The 17,732-nt window shown below is 32.7% G+C and overlaps 1 protein-coding gene, 7 non-coding genes and 2 pseudogenes across 11 annotated transcripts in view; 9 read left to right on the top strand and 1 right to left on the bottom strand.

Annotated features, from left to right (window-relative positions):
- sas (stranded at second) overlaps nucleotides 1–5,781 on the bottom strand; it is a 53,516-nt gene extending 47,735 nt beyond the window's left edge. For 2 of the 4 annotated variants that reach the window (XM_073073997.1, XM_073073998.1), the window contains exon 1: nucleotides 5,554–5,781. The gene's annotated coding sequence lies outside the window, so the exon portion shown is untranslated. The remainder of the gene's footprint in view (nucleotides 1–5,553) is intronic. The other 2 variants (XM_073073999.1, XM_073074000.1) reach the window with 1 other exon arrangement.
- A 1,680-nt stretch (nucleotides 5,782–7,461) lies between these two features.
- LOC140743029 (5S ribosomal RNA) lies at nucleotides 7,462–7,580 on the top strand. Its single transcript, XR_012102342.1, has one exon. It is a non-coding gene; the product is annotated as a 5S ribosomal RNA (ribosomal RNA).
- A 1,761-nt stretch (nucleotides 7,581–9,341) lies between these two features.
- On the top strand, nucleotides 9,342–9,460 carry LOC140743028 (5S ribosomal RNA). Its single transcript, XR_012102341.1, has one exon. It is a non-coding gene; the product is annotated as a 5S ribosomal RNA (ribosomal RNA).
- A 630-nt stretch (nucleotides 9,461–10,090) lies between these two features.
- On the top strand, nucleotides 10,091–10,213 carry LOC140743040 (5S ribosomal RNA). The gene has a single exon (XR_012102352.1). It is a non-coding gene; the product is annotated as a 5S ribosomal RNA (ribosomal RNA).
- A 690-nt stretch (nucleotides 10,214–10,903) lies between these two features.
- On the top strand, nucleotides 10,904–11,022 carry LOC140743027 (5S ribosomal RNA). Its single transcript, XR_012102340.1, has one exon. It is a non-coding gene; the product is annotated as a 5S ribosomal RNA (ribosomal RNA).
- Nucleotides 11,023–11,692: 670 nt separating this feature from the next.
- LOC140743045 (uncharacterized) lies at nucleotides 11,693–11,814 on the top strand (annotated as a pseudogene).
- A 268-nt stretch (nucleotides 11,815–12,082) lies between these two features.
- LOC140743026 (5S ribosomal RNA) lies at nucleotides 12,083–12,201 on the top strand. Its single transcript, XR_012102339.1, has one exon. It is a non-coding gene; the product is annotated as a 5S ribosomal RNA (ribosomal RNA).
- Nucleotides 12,202–13,769: 1,568 nt separating this feature from the next.
- LOC140743044 (uncharacterized) lies at nucleotides 13,770–13,892 on the top strand (annotated as a pseudogene).
- A 693-nt stretch (nucleotides 13,893–14,585) lies between these two features.
- LOC140743025 (5S ribosomal RNA) lies at nucleotides 14,586–14,704 on the top strand. The gene has a single exon (XR_012102338.1). It is a non-coding gene; the product is annotated as a 5S ribosomal RNA (ribosomal RNA).
- A 660-nt stretch (nucleotides 14,705–15,364) lies between these two features.
- Nucleotides 15,365–15,483, top strand: LOC140743024 (5S ribosomal RNA). The gene has a single exon (XR_012102337.1). It is a non-coding gene; the product is annotated as a 5S ribosomal RNA (ribosomal RNA).
- The last annotated feature ends 2,249 nt before the right edge of the window (nucleotides 15,484–17,732 follow it).

Here is a 17,732-nt window from a genome sequence, read left to right as displayed (position 1 = left end):
ACAAACGATATTTGCATGTAAATTCGAAACAGGCGGAGGTCGACCGTTGGAGCTGTGTCGTTCGGGAATGCATAACGACATCACACATATATTAGAACTATCGAATGAAGATTAACTTCTACATCATCTACACATACCAACACAACGACATAACAAATCCACAGTTAAGCATGTTCTGTTAAGCAGGCGATAATTAATTTCTAACAGATAAGTTTATTATATATTTTTTTTTAATGTAGGAGTAGCAGGCAAGCATGCAGTCCACCTGGTCCAGCATGGTAAGTGTTACCACCCATGAACATCTGTAATCCCAGATAGGATTAGTCATTCCTACCTGAGGTCGGCCACAGATGCGCCGCTGTCCCTGACGACTAAGTTGGAACGCCTCGGAAGAGTATGTCTCTTACTGCTGTTATTAGGCAGAAATTGATGTGGCGGTGGTGCCGTCAAAGTTGAACCACAAAGGATTCTACCACCGACACGTCCACCACCAAGTACGCATCCTTTCGAAAAACAGGAATAAACTTTCAGTAACTTTCAGTTGATATTTATAATCTTGCATTGTACTGGATTAATCGCTTGTGTTTCTATTTTTGTTATGTTACGAAAAAAATCATCGACAACAAGAAATAAAATATTTTCAAATCGACGTCTCCTTATGACGTCTAAAACATAATATTCATCCCTACTCAAGTGAAGTTTTTTATTACCCATGTATCTCGATATATAAACTCACGAAAGTATTTCATTGCTTATATAAAAGAACTACCTTACTTACCATTATTTAACATATAGCTAAGAATTATTTCTCAGAAGTAGGCGTTTTACTAGTATATCAATGAAAGTAGGTATATGTCCTTATACCTACATATTAGCATTCAATGAGACATTGTTGGTTATATGTCCATTCTACAATATTTGCATGTAAATTCGCCAGATTGACCGGTCGACCTGTCGACATCGCGTTGAATATTGATGGATTACTTGAGTCAGGGTTGTAGTTAACTATTATCCAACCTTTGAGTAATATTATTAATTTACTTCTATTTTAAGGCATATAATCGTAACTTGATTCATGTAAAATAAATCATACATTAGTTAAAAAACCGACTCTATCTTCCGACTCTCGACTCGACTCTAACCGTCTCTTATACTTTATTTCTTATTTTTGTTTTCAAATTTGAAAATTGTAATTAGCCGAATGTTATGTTTACCTTTTATGTTATGTTATGTTGTTATACCTCTACTTTTGTCTAATTTTAAAACTATATTTTTAAATAAAGTTTCAAGGAAGTATAGTTAATTTTTTGCCGTACTTTAAATCTATTTTTATTGACGCCTTTATAATAGAGCATTCTTGTGCAAGCTGAAAATATTCCAAGCCATTGGACCCAAAAACGTAAAACAGAGCTGCTACAAGGTAAAGAAGGAGGGTGTTGTTTCTAAACATTTTTTATTCTATCGCTTTTAAAGTGTTCAAAGGAGTTTAAGAGCTAAGCTACCTTTATATGGCGTGTGGGTTTTGGATTCGAACAAGACCTGTGCTAATTATAGGCTACCTACCATATAAAGTAGCGAACATTTACGATTTTTCCTTTTACGATCAACACACGTTTTGTTGAAACTATATGAGAATGACGCGAGTTCTATTTTAGCGTTATTTGTGGGCACGGAATATTTTCTCTGTAAAAGTATGTTGATAAAATAACTAATAATAGTAAAATAGCAATGAATATACTGAATATAATAAAATATTCAAAATATTATAAGTAGATGTAGAAATATATTAATATAAATTGATGTTAAATAGATAATTAATTAAATATTTTAATCGATCGTATGTAAAACTCGCAATCTAGAAAACTTTATTTTTAAGTTCGAAAAATTAAGATAAGTAAGTACCTATTTAGCTTTGGCGTAAAATTCCTGATTCTTTAAACAGATAACTATTGACTATTAATAAAGGTTAATCGTTAACTTAACCGTCGTAGAGTCAACTTACCCTGATGATACTCCGTTTTGGAGAGAAACACGTGTTGGTGGTGGTATGTATGGTGGTGTAATTTTTTAATTTTTGCATCTGCACGCATCCTTTGAAGGAGAGAGAGGTAGAACATACTCCATGGTTTAAATACCATATATACCATCAAACATATTAGTAGCGGATTGTTACGAAGTAGTTTTAATCTTAACTTAATAGCATGGATTTCCGCAAAGTAACGCCTGATACAATTAACTATATAAGTTAAACTGTAACCAGTAAGTATGGTAAACTATATAGTTAACATAAAACTTAATTGTAACACAACATAGTTTCTTCCGAGATGAAAGTTCAATAAGTCTACATTCTCTCGACACGAATACGCGTCATTAGATCTCAATTCTAGAGTAGAGAGGAAAGTTTGACCGTGCGAGATTTCGCATCGTAAAGTTGATGCCAAGTTGCTAATGAAACATTGTTAATTTTATAAACATTATTTTTAATTGGGTGCTCTTGAAAAAGGTGGTAAAAATTTCGGTTTTCTACGCTGCCGGTTCGAATTTCAAGATTTATTTATTAATTATGACATGCGGTGATAATTTAGTCGTAAAGAAAAACAAGGTTTAAAAAGTTATTATTAATTCATTCACTCACGTTCTGCACTCACAGCCCCACACTAAGATTCCCTGTGACGTGGGTGCCACCGACACACACAAAGACGAATACACAAATCCAGACCCACAGATACCCAATTTCATTATTCAGGTATCTGTCTGGGGATCAAACCCGAAACCCTTGCGCGTTAGACCGGTAAGGTAACCGATCCGCTACGCGGGTCGTCAATTTTATATCGACCGAACCTGGGATTAATTCTATAAGATTTTTCATAGCCAGCCAGTACGATGACCAGTGCCCGATCGCCAGCCAAATAATAATACAAAGTTCTTCAAAACCGGATTTCCTTTAGTCCCATATTTTGACATCCCTAACCGTTACAATATACCGCTACATTTAACTCAGTACTGCGTACAGAACATTACTATTACGTGATAAATAAACATACAGGCTTGATGGGAACCCACAACTTGATGGGAAGTAGTTTCGAACAGCTCACCAAAACAAAATGGACAAAGTTGATCACATATACGTTGCTATCACTAAAAACCAAACTCAGTCTACTATTCAAGTATTTACACTCGAAGCAGCTTCCTTCGAAGTCTCGGACATTTCTTAGTTTTACTACTATAGTTTTAGACAGACTTGAAGAATTAAACTGAATGGAAACAGTTTAACCCTTCTCAGTATCGCGCTGCATTAGTTGCACGTATGAACTTCCTCCTGAGGTATTCCCTGAGCGCTATGACATGGGGCTCTTCAAGAGGGGTACAAAAAGAGCTCTCCTCCAAAGCCAGCGAATGCATTGGCGACACTCTGGTGTTGCAAATGTCCATAGGTGACGGTGACTGCTTTCCACCAGGTAGCGCGTCTGCCTTATCGTTAGTTATAAATAAAAAAACGACCATAAATATGACATCCCTAAGGCTATATATTTATAACATACCGCATTTAACTCGATGCACGAAGCATCATACGTGTTGCGTACAGGATGTGGTGTAGAATTCGACATGGCGTAATGTGTATCCCGCCTAACAACTTTTACGGGCGATGACACACGCTTCTTTTGCAATGAATAATGCTACGAAAGCCGATTTCATCCTGATTGTAAAACAAACTTCGTATAAGCGATACGTTTTTTTTAACTTTATTGTTTTTTAATATTTTTTAAAGCTATTAAAATGCTGGTTATTTTTGTTTTAACTCTCGTTTTAAAGGCCAAAAAATTTCACCAGTTTAACCACCACTAATGTCTAACAGCTAATTTTGTTAACTATTGTTTTAAAGGCCAAAAAAGTCACCAGTTGTCTAACCACCACCAATGTCTTACAGCTAATTTTATTGTAACTTTATTATTTTTTCTTGGATAATACGAAATTTGGGTAAGAACTTTAGTACATAGTAACAGATATAAGTAGTTAAAGAACGTAGAGCTCGGTCGCAAGCTGCATGGGTCTGCCGAGTGTGGTAATATTTAGAGGCATACCAACAGGGTTAGCGGCACATCTATGGCCGACTTAAGGGAAGAATCTAATCGTATTTATTTTGGGGTTAATTACAGATTTCCATGGACGACAGTAGCTACTTACGATGAAGAGGACTGCAAGATCGTCTGCTACTCTTACATTATAAACAAAAACATAATGTAGTATGAAGCTTGTGGGAATACTGGGAAGGTTATGCCCAGCAGTGAGACATAAACGGGGTTGCGTACGGTTTGCTAAGCAGGACATCCAATATACAGTTGAACGTAAACAATGGTAGGTGTAATGCGGATTGCGTGTCGAGGGTTCTGTGTAGAATACTTAAGTAGCCGTTTTACGTGAGCTATCTTGTACCTGTCTTGTACCACGGTTTTTTGATAGCATATTTTTAACGTCTTGTAACTACTGCTCCTTGAAAGCATTTAACGTACCGTACTGGAAAACTTCTGATAGGAAGATAGATTGTACCTAAATTACTAAGTTTACTAAGGCTTCCTCCCTACCTTGATAAAATTAAGTTAGATAAAAAATTTAAGTATAATCTGACCCAGTTAGAATTAATTGAGGATTTCGTGATAATGGATTTTTAATGGTATCTGGCTCAAAGGACCAATATATTGTGTTATTTTATATTTTACACGTTTTATTCAGTCTTTTATTTTATTAATGTAAATATAACTAATACTAAGGTAAATAAAAAAGATTAAAATCATTATAAAGACTCTGTGATTGTTTTTTTTTAGAAAAAGGTTATATATATTACATATTTTACTAATATCTAATTAAAAGAGTGATGAAGGTTAAAATAAATGGTTGATAAATAAGTAATACCTAAAACACTAACTTTACCCCTGAACCAATTTACTTCGTTGAACTCTATCGTATGGGAAAAATGCTCGAGGATATCAGTTAAATTAATATAAAATCTCATGTATTTACATAGGCATACTAAATAAATGATATATTTTTAATTATTGACAATGTAGTAATAAATATTTGTCATAATAAAACTTGATACGCGACCTGCGTATGTATTTTAGCATAATTACGCTAACCATACCATACCACTCTCCCGTCAATGAAATTACTCGTCAAACTGTTAGAACTCATTAGTGAAATTTCTATAAAACACGTGATTATCACACACACATGGCCATGTAAGATCTAAGTTGACGAGATCCGAAGTGAGAGGTCTTTCTATCAACTAACATTGAGGCGTCCTTACATAAAAACTTGTAACCACATACCTATTGGCGTCTTAATATAATTGAAATTGACAAAAAATAAAACTTTCAATGCTCTACTAAATTCAACGTAATCATTTACAAATTAATACAAAAAATACCAACGTTTTTGCAATGTAAACGGCTTATCAATTCGTTTAGCTTACCGTTTACAGTTAAATTAAAGCAAGCTACACAACTCAAAAATTCACAATAACATCTTAAAATACTTGGAAGCTCAAAAACGTACCGGTGGATTGTGGAAAACCTCGGACAGGTAGACAAACTTTCTACCTACAATGCTCGGTGTTCCTTCAAGAGCAAACCACAGTTGGAACACAGCACTTGTAACACGCGTTTGCACTTAAGAATTTTGAGTTTAGTTTCACGGAATATAAAGAGTTTGTTGACACGGCGTCAGGTAAAACACGCGTAGTTTAAACGACGCGGCGCGCGGCACTGAGCTAGACCGGTTCAAGATTTCTCCCCGTAAACATCGAAAGCGAACCTCCAGCCTTTCTTCGACTGGTGGCGAAACGCATCAAGGAGCTACTACGCGTTCTCGATCGCATCTCGATTGTAAATTATTTACTGCAGATTATAACAAGAGACGTCAGCGTTAAGTATTTATCACCCGCGGTATTGGTTTGCCCGAGCAGCTTTTGCCGATAAGGTGGGAAACGTCTAATACACTTATATAATAATAGATTACTAGTAATCTACATGGCCAAAGTAAATAATTTTACATTATTAGGATAAGGACCTTCACAAACTATATTATCTAAGATACTAAGACTAGTTTAGAATTTATTTTCATTTAAAAATATTTGAATAAATTAAGTTGTTTATTTAATCGCTAATGCATACAAGTTTTTAATGCAAGTAGGCGAAAATAACATTCAGTTTTTAAACGCTGTTCTAAAGTTTTTAAATACATAGATACAAATTCACACATACAAATTCATATACATTCTAATTAAGTAGGCGTAGCGAGTTTTGATCGAGGTCGACAAGTGGTAGGGGACGAGCAAAGGCTTTCTTTTGACTCACATAGCGTTCGATGACGTCTCCGCAGTCAGGATCTGCTTATGAAATCGGTCAAGGTATTCAATAGGATATACTATGTAAATGCTGAGTAGAATGATTCAATACGTTATTCAATCAAACAGACAATGCTAATATGGTGTTGGAAATTTGGAAGGTCGTAAGTAACTTGCATATCTATAGGCGGAAAATAAGTTTGTTGTATGTTTCGCAACATGAAGCAACATTTCAAAATTAATGTCAATTGACTTTGTATATAATACGACAGTTCATGGTGTATTATACTCACAAGAAACAAAGCTAAATTATTTATTTTAGAAAATATGTATTGTTATTTTTTTTTTACTATCATATAATGTGTACCAAAAATTCTCAACTCTTATCGCCAACATCCATACCACCACAAAATAAGTTTTTATTTTGTGATACCACGTTGAATACACCGGTTCTCGTCCGATTCACCGAAGTTAAGCAACATCGGGCGCAGTCAGTACTTGGATGGGTGACCGCCTTTTTTTTAAGATTTTTACTTATATTTTGAGATACTTCAATTTCAACTAATACAGAATTATAATTTATAAAGAATTGTCTTCGCGCTTGATTGAGACCTCTGGTGACCCAAGAGCTGGAGCTTACCTCGGTCAACAAATAAGTTTAGCCATACAACGAGGTAATGCTGCTAGTGTCTTGGGTACACTACCGCGTGGCAGCGAGATGGCTCATTTATTTTATTTATTATAGTTTTAGTTATTTTTTTTTATTACTGTAAATATTTTTATTTCTATTTGTTTTAAATTTAGTTTAAGTATATTTTATAATAATTGTATCATATTCGAATTAAATAAATACAATATTTAAACTAATACATTTTTATAAAATATTAATTGCAAAATGTACCGTATTGTTTGTTTTGCAATATGCAGCAATATTTAAAATTTAGTGTAAATTCACTTTGTAAATACTTAATAGGTACGAATGTTAATGATTTATTACAGTCACAAAAATAAAGCAAAATAATTATTATTTTTAAATAATATGTATTATAAGTTATTTTCGTTATTATTATTTTTATTTACTATCAATTAATCTGTACCAAAATTTTCCATCTAATATTGCCAACGTCCATACCACGTTGAATACACCGGTTCTCGTCCGATCACCGAAGTTAAGCAACATCGGGCGCAGTCAGTACTTGGATGGGTGACCGCCTGGGAACACTGCGTGTCGTTGGCTTTTTGATATTATTTTCAACTTTTTATCTAATCAATTGTATAATTTACGATTATTTTTATTTATTTATATTTTGAAATTTATAAGATATTTTGGAATGTACCTTTTGCTTCAATTTCAACTAATACATTTTTGTAAAATATTAATTGCGAAACTATTGTATCGTTTGTTTTGCAACATGAAGCAATACTACAAAATTAGTGTAAATAGATTTTGGAAATAATACGACTATTCACAGTATATTAAGAAACAAAGCTAAATTATATATTTTAAATAATATGTATCGTAAATTATTTTCATTCTTATTTTTTATCTATACTAATATTAGTATAGATAAAAAATAAATAGGAAAATAGAAAATAAAGAGGAAAACTTTGTTTGTTTCTTTGATTGTAATGAATAGGCTCAAAAACTAGTGGACCGATTTTAAAAATTCTTTCACCATTCGAAAGCTACATTATCCACGAGTACCATAGGCTATATTTTATAACAAATCAATTTCATAAATAGATTTTGAGGCGGTACAAAGTTCGCCGGGTCAGCTAGTTTACTATAAAGCAGTGTCTACCAATAACTCTCATATTTTATCGCCAACGTCCATACCACAGTATAAGGATCTATAAAAGAGTATAGTAACCTATATAGGAAGTCCATACCACGTGGAATACGCCTTATCTCGTTCGATCACCGAAGTTAAGCAACATCGGGCACAGCCAGTACTCGGATGGGCGACCGCCTGGGGACACTGAGTGTCGTTGGCTTTTTGATATTTTTTTCGCCTTTTTTTGGCTTATCAATTTTATAATTTACGAAATTTCTTATTCATTTATATTATTTATTATTACTTTGAGATTTGTGTGATATTTTGTAATGTACCTTTTGCTTCATTTTCAACTGATACATTTGTGTAAAATATAAATTGCGAATTATAGTTCGTGACCGTGACGTATAAAATATTTTAGACAATATTTTTCTGTTAACATTTTTGTACAATATTTTTCTGTCCTAAATCATGCCTAAATGAAACAGAAAATAATTATTTGGATTGCATTAGTATTGCAGTGTTGCCATCTGCTTAAAGATCCATTTACACGTAAACAGCGCCATCTATCACGGGGCACTGACATCGTAGTGTTGCACTTGAATACTTCTACTACACAATTTCATAAGAATTAAAAATAAATAAAAACGATACTAAAAATCTTATTATTAGTAAATAAACTTTATTCAGAGATCCACTCTATCAATTTATAAAATTTGCAGATGACCAGATGTTAACTTTTGATTTTTCACATCGCAATAAGTAGGTATATCAAAACAAATTGTGCGTAGGGATGCACATATCTTTCAGACAATACAAATGCCTCGCCTGTTTAGGTTTACAAAATCATGAGGCATTCGAACAAAACAATAGCAGGATGTCCAAATGCCTCAAGTTCATAGCATTTTTGAAATCTGTACCAGTAAGTCTAAGGGTTTATCCACACTTCCATATTTTCTTTCCGTTCAACTTTAGCCTTTATGCGCATATTCCAAGTTCGTAATTTGTGGTTTGAATATAATTAAGTATTATGCTACACCAAATATATTTTGTATTTTAAAACCCACGCCGCTGATGCCATACGAACTGAAAATATAGGAGCGCCCCTTAAGCCGCTAGAGGTGCAAACAGCGCAGTGCTAATTATAATTTATCACACTATAGAAAAAAAATACAATGAATAGTAGGTACTTCTATGTGTACCAAAAATTCTGATTCACTGTCGCCAACGTCCATACCACGTTGAATACACCGGTTCTCGTCCGATCACCGAAGTTAAGCAACATCGGGCGCAGTCAGTACTTGGATGGGTGACCGCCTGGGAACACTGCGTGTCGTTGGCTTTTTGACATTTTTTTTCACCTTTTTATTTAATCAATTGTATAATTTACGATATTTTATTTGTATTTTGAAATTTAAAGAATAATTTTGGAATATACCTTTTATCTGGTGCGTATTTTGGCGAAAGAATAAGCTTGGCCATGCAACGCGGCAACGTAGCCAGCATTCTTGGGACTCTACCAAGAGGCCTGCCTCTATTAAATGTAAAAGAATGAGTCCAAACCCCTGGACTCATTCTTTTACATTTAATTTTTTTTATATATTAACCTTAAGTTCTTTTTTTCGTTTAAATTATATATTTGTATAAATTGTGTATATATATTTATAGTAAGAATCTGTAAATATAATTAATATGAATATTTAAGGGCTTGTTTAATAAATTGAATCTTTCATGTACCTTTAACTTCAACTTTCAACTGATACATTTTTGTAAAATATAAATTGCGAATCTATGCTACTCGTACTTCAAAATTAGTCTGAACAGATTTTATTAATAATATGACTGTTCATAGTTCGTTATATTCACAAGAAACAAACCTAAATTATTTATTTTAAATAATATATATTGTATGTTATTTTCATTTTTTTATTTACTGTCAAATAACGTGTACCAAAAATTTTCAATAATAGTTGCCAACGTCCATACCACGTTGAATACACCCACCGGTTCTCGTCCGATCACCGAAGTTAAGCAACATCGGGCGCAGTCAGTACTTGGATGGGTGACCGCTTGGGAACACTGCGTGTTGTTGGCTTTTTGACATTTTTCACCTTTTTGCCTAATCGACTGTATAATTTACGATATTTTACTTAAATTTTTAACATTAAGACTTCTAAAGGAGGAGGTTATTTATTCGTCGAGTACATTTTTAAACATATTTTGGAATGTACCCTTTGTTCCAACTTTCAACTGATACATTTTTGTAAAATATAATTTGGGAAAATATTGTAGCACAATTGTATTTTGTGTCCAACTTTCTATACGGCAACAATCAAAACCAATTGTGCGTAGGGATGCGCATATCTTTCAGACAATACAAATGCCTCGCCTGTTTAGGTTTACAAAATCACGAGGCATTCGAACAAAACAATAGCAGGATGTCCAAATGCCTCAAGTTCATAGCATTTTTGAAATCTGTACCAGTAAGTCTAAGGGTTTATCCACACCTCCATATTTTCTTTCCGTTCAATTTTAGCCTTTATGCGCATATTCCAAGTTCGTAATTTGTGGTTTGAATATAATTAAGTATTATGCTACACCAAATATATTTTGTATTTTAAATCCCACGCCGCTGATGCCATACGAACTGAAAATATAGGAGCGCCCCTTAAGCCGCTAGAGGCGCAAACACAGCGCAGTGCTAATTATAATTTATCACACTATAGAAAAAAATACAATGAATAGTAGGTACTTCTATGTGTACCAAAAATTCTGATTCACTGTCGCCAACGTCCATACCACGTTGAATACACCGGTTCTCGTCCGATCACCGAAGTTAAGCAACATCGGGCGCAGTCAGTACTTGGATGGGTGACCGCCTGGGAACACTGCGTGTCGTTGGCTTTTTGACATTTTTTTTCACCTTTTTATCTAATCAATTATATAATTTACGATATTTTATTTATTTTATAAGATTTATAATTTATTATAAAGATTTATTTATATTTTTATTTTAAAATGTAGATTTTGCATCAACTTTCAACTGACATATTTTTGTAAAATTTTGTTTTGCAACATGAAGCGATACTTTAAAATGAATGGCAATTATTTTTGTATATAATACGACTTTTCATATAGTTTATTATAATCACAAAAAACAAAGCAAAATAATTATTTTAAATAATACGAGCTTTTGCCCGCGGCTTCGCTCGCGGTACGAAAGTAATATTTTCATCCCCTATTTTATCCCCTTGGGGGTAGAATTGATCAAAATCCTTTCTTAGCGGATGCCTACGTCATAACATCTACCTGCATGCCAAATTTCTGGCCGATCCGTCCAGTGGTTTGGGCTGTGCGTTGAAAGATCACTACGTCAATCAGTCACCTTTGAGTTCTATATATTTAGATGTAATGTACCTATTGTAAGTTATTTTCATTCTTATTTTTTATTTACTATCAAGCAATGTCTAGCAATAACTCTAAAATTTTATCGCCAACGTATGGACGTTGGCGATAAAATTTTAGAGTATGTGCGGTGTACACCGTACATAATTTATGAGTTATGTACGGTGTATTCAACGTGGTATGGACCACGTTAAATACACCGGTTCTCGTCCGATCACCGAAGTTAAGCAACATCGGGCGCAGTCAGTACTTGGATGGGTGACCGCCTGGGAACACTGCGTGTCGTTGGCTTTTTGTCATTTTTTTCACCTTTTTATCCAATTTAATTGTATAATTTACGATATTTTATTTAAATTTTGAAATTTATAAGTTAATTTTGGAATGTACCTTTGGTTCAACTTTCAACTGACATATTTTTGTAAAATTTTGTTTTGCAACATGAAGCGATACTTTAAAATGAATGGCAATTAACTTTGTATATGATACGACTTTTCATAGTTTATTATAGTCACAAAAAATAAAGCAAACCAATGTATACCAAAAATTCCTAGTCACTATCGCCAACGTCCATACCACGTTGAATACACCGGTTCTCGTCCGATCACCGAAGTTAAGCAACATCGGGCGCAGTCAGTACTTGGATGGGTGACCGCCTGGGAACACTGCGTGTCGTTGGCTTTTTGACATATTTTTCACCTTTTTTGTCTTATCAATTTTATAATTTACGATTTTTTTTTATTTCTTTATACATATTTTGAATTCATAAGATATTTTGGAATGGACCTTTTGCTTCAATTTCGATAAATACATTTTTGTAAAATATTAATTGCGAAACTATTGTATTGTTTATTTGGCAACATGAAGCAATACTACAAAATTAGTGTGAATAGATTTTGGAAATAATACGACTGTTCACAGTTTATTAAGAAACAAAACTAAATTATTTATTTTAAATAATATGTATTGTAAATCATATTAATTCTATTTTTTTAACACGCTTTTATTAGCTTGGGTTGTACGTTTGTATGTATGTATGTAACAGTAACGGAATCTTTGAAGCCGATTTTTATCCACTTTGAACGTTCAGTTTAATTCAAAATTTTAAAGAATTATCAAAAACCAATGACAATACACGATTTTAATAATTTTGTACCATTGTCCTTATCAACATCCTCAGGTTAAACGATTTTCGAGGGGAGAGAAAGCGCCTTATGGAGCGTACAGGCAAAGTTACTAGATTGATTTTTAGCTATGAGAAATAATAATGTTATTTCCCTATAACTCAAATGTATTGAAACATATCTATAATGCCATCTTTTAGAATGATTTTTAGGATTCCGTACTAAAAGGATAAAACGAAACCCTCCGCTGTCTGTTCGTGAGTCACAGGGCTTTATCTCTTAAACCGTAATAGATAGACACTTGATTTTTTTACAGGCGAGAGAAAGCGCCTTATGGAGCGTACAGGCAAAGTTACTAGATTGATTTTTAGCTATGAGAAATAATAATGTTATTTCCCTATAACTCAAATGTATTGAAACATATCTATAATGCCATCTTTTAGAATGATTTTTAGGATTCCGTACTCAAAGGATAAAACGAAACCCTCCGCTGTCTGTTCGTGAGTCACAGGGCTTTATCTCTTAAACCGTAATAGATAGACACTTGATTTTTTTACAGACGATGCATAATGATGGTCGCTATAACAACAAATACTAAAAATTAATAAAATAAATATAGTTCAAAAAACTAAAAAACACGCTTTTATGATAAAATCAACTAAAAAGTAGAAAACAATTTTCAATCTAGGAGTCAATTAAGGAACAGTAAATTGTATAATTGTGGAAAAAGTGTGGGGTGCTTTTCGAAAATTAATAAGTGGAGCACTCCACGCTTTTTTCACAATTATACAATTTACTGTTCCTTAATTGATTCCTAGATTGAAAATTATTTTCTACTTTTTAGTTGATTTTATCATAAAAGCGTGTTTTTTAGTTTTTTGAACTATATTTATTATTTATTACTAGCTGACCCGGCAAACTTTGTACCGCCTCAAAATCTATTTATCAAATATATTTCATATAAAATATAGCCAATGTTACTCGTGGATTATGAAGTTTTCGAATGGTGAAGGAATTTTTGAAATCGGTCACGTAGTTTTTGAGCCTATTCATTACAATCAAAGTTTTCCTCTTTATAATATTAGTATAGATCAAGCAATGTCTACCAATAACTCAAATTTTATCGCCAATGTCCACACCACGTTGAATACACCTACCGGTTCTCGTCCGATCACCGAAGTTAAGCGACATCGGGCGCAGTCAGTACTTGGATGGGTGACCGCCTGGGAACACTGCGTGTCGTTGGCTTTTTGACATTTTTCACCTTTTTGCCTAATCAACTGTATAATTTACGATATTTTACTTAAATTTTTAACATTAAGACTTCCAAAGCAGGAGGTTATTTTTATTCGTCGAGTACATTTTTAAGCATATTTTGAAATGTACACCTTGTTACAACTTTCATCTGATACATTTTTGTAAAATATAATTTGGGAAAATATTGTAGCACAATTGTATTTTGTGTCCAACTTTCTATACGGCAAAATAAAACAATCAAAACGAATTGTGCGTAGGGATGCGCATATCTTTCAGACAATACAAATGCCTCGCCTGTTTAAGTTTACAAAATCATGAGGCATTCGAACAAAACAATAGCAGGATGTCCAAATGCCTCAAGTTCATAGCATTTTTGGAATCTGTAACAGTAAGTTTAAGGGTTTATCCACACTCCCATATTTTCTTTCCGTTAAATTTTAGCCTTTATGCGCATATTCCTAGTTCGTAATTTGTGGTTTGAATATAATTAATGCTACACCAAATATATTTTGTATTTTAAAACCCACGCCGCTGATGCTATACGAACTGAAAATATAGGAGCGCCCCTTAAGCCGCTAGAGGTGCAAACACAGCGCAATGCTAATTATAATTTATCACACTATAGAAAAAAATACAATGAATAGTAGGTACTTCTATGTGTACCAAAAATTCTGATTCATTGACGCCAACGTCCATACCACGTTGAATACACCGGTTCTCGTCCGATCACCGAAGTTAAGCAACATCGGGCGCAGTCAGTACTTGGATGGGTGACCGCCTGGGAACACTGCGTGTCGTTGGCTTTTTGACATATTTTTCACCATTTTATCTAGGCAATTGTATAATTTACGATATTTTTTATTTATTTATATTTTGAGATTTATAAGATATTATGAAATGTACTTTTGCTTCAACTTTCAATTGATACATTTTTGTAAAATTTTAATATAGTTATTTTAATTTTATTATACATTATTTACGTTTCATTTATCATCATCCCAACGCCCTCTATTTTTGTGTAATATAACTAAGTATTCTTAAAAAATTACGTATCATTCATTTTCACCCTAACGCTATCTATTGTTGTGTCATATAACGAAGTATTGTTATATATTTAAAACATGAAATTAAATACTAATTAAAATAAATTAAACTATATACAAATAATTAAATTATCTAAACATAACCTGCAATTTTAAATTAAAATATAAATAATAACAAAATTAAACTTATAAAATAAAAACGTCGTCGTTTTTGCAAAATTTTGTTTTGCAACATGAAGCGATATTTCAAAATTAGTGTCAATTCACTTTGTATATAATACGACTGTTCATGGTTTATTATACTCACAAAAAACAAATCTAAATTAGTTATTTTTAAATAATATGTATTGTAAGGTATTTTTGTTGTTATTTTTTTATTTACTATCAAACAATGTGTACCAAAAATTCTAATCTCTTATCGCCAACGTCCATACCACGTTGAATACACCGGTTCTCGTCCGATCACCGAAGTTAAGCAACATCGGGCGCAGTCAGTACTTGGATGGGTGACCGCCTGGGAACACTGCGTGTCGTTGGCTTTTTGATATTATTTTCACTTTTTTGCCTAATCATTTTTTTAATTTACGATATTGTTTATTTATTTTGAGACTTATAAAATATTTTGAAATGTACCTATTGCTTCATTTTCAACTGATACATTTTTGTAAAATATAAATTGCCAATTGTAGTTCGTGACATTTTTTAACAATTTATTTTATAAAATTTTCAGACGATATTTTTCTGTCCGCAATCAGACAGAAAAAATTATTTGGATTGCATTAGTAATGCAGTGTCGCCATCTGCTTAAAGATCCATTTAAATGTAAACAGCGCCATCTATCAGCGGGGCACTGACATCGTAGTGTTACACTTGAATACTTCTACTATAGCACATTTTTATAAGAATATAAAATAAATAAAAACGAAAATAAAAATCCTTATTATTAATAAATAAACTTTATTCAGAGATCCACTCTATCAATTTATAAAATTTGCAGACGACCAGATATTAACTTCTGATTTTCCACATCGCAATATTGAGGCCCAGTAAATACTGTATAAAATTTAACACTAGTCAATACATTAAACACCTAATTTAGATTACATTAGTATAAGTATTAAAATAATTATAATATAGGATATTATTTCAATCGAGCCACTTGTGGTTTTCCGTAGATGGGCGCAGCCGAATTAGTCAGTCTGAAAATAATAAAAGAATCTTTAAGTATAGTCTTTTGCGTTTCTTAAAATATACTCAAATTGAATATAAATTTTATAATCCTAACGAATATTATAAATGAGAATGTGAGTTGTTTATTTTTTTGCTACACTTTCACGTCTAACTACAAAACCGATTGACATAAAATTTTGTAGACACGTTGTCATGAGTTTAGAAAAGGACATAAGGTACAAAGTTTTATGTGCAAAAAAGTATCGTTCCCGAGAGATAGATAAAAATCTCTGACTGCAAGCAAAGTCTGGGTTTTAAAGCTAATACTAATGGTACAGGATCCCTAGTATAGTTTTCATCATTTATTACTAACAAGCTGATTTTTCGTGAGTAGCTTCGTTTCGACAAGACGCCCAACATTTTTCCTTACAGCAATGTTGGTAAATGGTAGCTTGATGGGGCAGCAAGGATAAAATATGTTGACCGGACGAATTCTAAAAATTTATTACTAACCAAATTTTTCTTTGTTAATTATCAAGATAATTATTTAAATAACGTGAAAAAATATTTGTCCTACAAAATATAAGGTTTTTATCAAGGCGTCCCCCCTCTCCAACATGTATCATAAACAAGGTCATGAAAAATAATTACTAACCAGCTGATTTTTTTTTTATTGGCTGTCTACCATTTACATAGTCTACCATGCACATTGTCCTACAAATTGCATGGTATGTCATCTCGGACCTACGCTGAAAAGATGTTAATTCCGCAGGATTATTTTTTTTATTAGTAACTGTAGGACAAAGGTATCACGTGATAGGATAATATAATTTTTATCCAAATAAAACAATGTCCTACAAAAAAAGGGTAACTTTTATTAATCCTACAAGATTTGTAATTTAACTATAATATAATATAAATAAACTATAAAACTGGCGGACTGGAATAACGTACTTCGCAATTTGTAGGACAATGTGGGTAGTAAGCTGTGTAAATGTTAGACAGCTAATAAAAAAAAATCAGCTGGTTAGTAATTATTTTTCATGACCTTGTTTATGATACATGTTGGAGAGGGGGGACGCCTTAAAAAAAACCTTATATTTTGTAGGACAAATATTTTTTCACGTTATTTAGATAATTGTCTCGATAATTAATAAAAAAAAATCGGTTAGTAATATTTTTTTTTGATTCGTCAAATCAACATATTTCATCCCTATTATTTTAGTTATAAACCACAATCGAGAACTTTCGTACGAGAATTTGTTGGGCGTCTCATTAAAACGAAGCTATTCTGGAACACTCAGCTTGATACTAATTATTTTTACATTAAGTATTAGTACTACAACTTTTAAGTGTAGGTCCGAGATGACATACCATGTAATTTGTAGGACAATGTGCATGGTAGACTATGTAAATGGTAGACAGCCAATAAAAAAAAAATCAGCTGGTTAGTAATTATTTTTCATGGCCTTGTTTATGATACATGTTGGAGAGGGGGGACGCCTTAATAAAAACCTTATATTTTGTAGGACAAATATTTTTTCACGTTATTTAAATAATTATCTTGATAATTGACAAAGAAAAATTTGGTTAGTAATAAATTTTTAGAATTCGTCCG

This window comes from Epargyreus clarus, unplaced genomic scaffold, assembly GCF_041222505.1.
Source record: "Epargyreus clarus isolate Ecla_fem2 unplaced genomic scaffold, WU_Ecla_fem_2.2 ptg000006l, whole genome shotgun sequence".
NCBI classification, from domain to species: Eukaryota; Metazoa; Arthropoda; class Insecta; order Lepidoptera; family Hesperiidae; genus Epargyreus; species Epargyreus clarus.
Note: the sequence above shows the minus strand (reverse complement) of the source record. Positions and strands in the feature narration are given on the sequence as shown.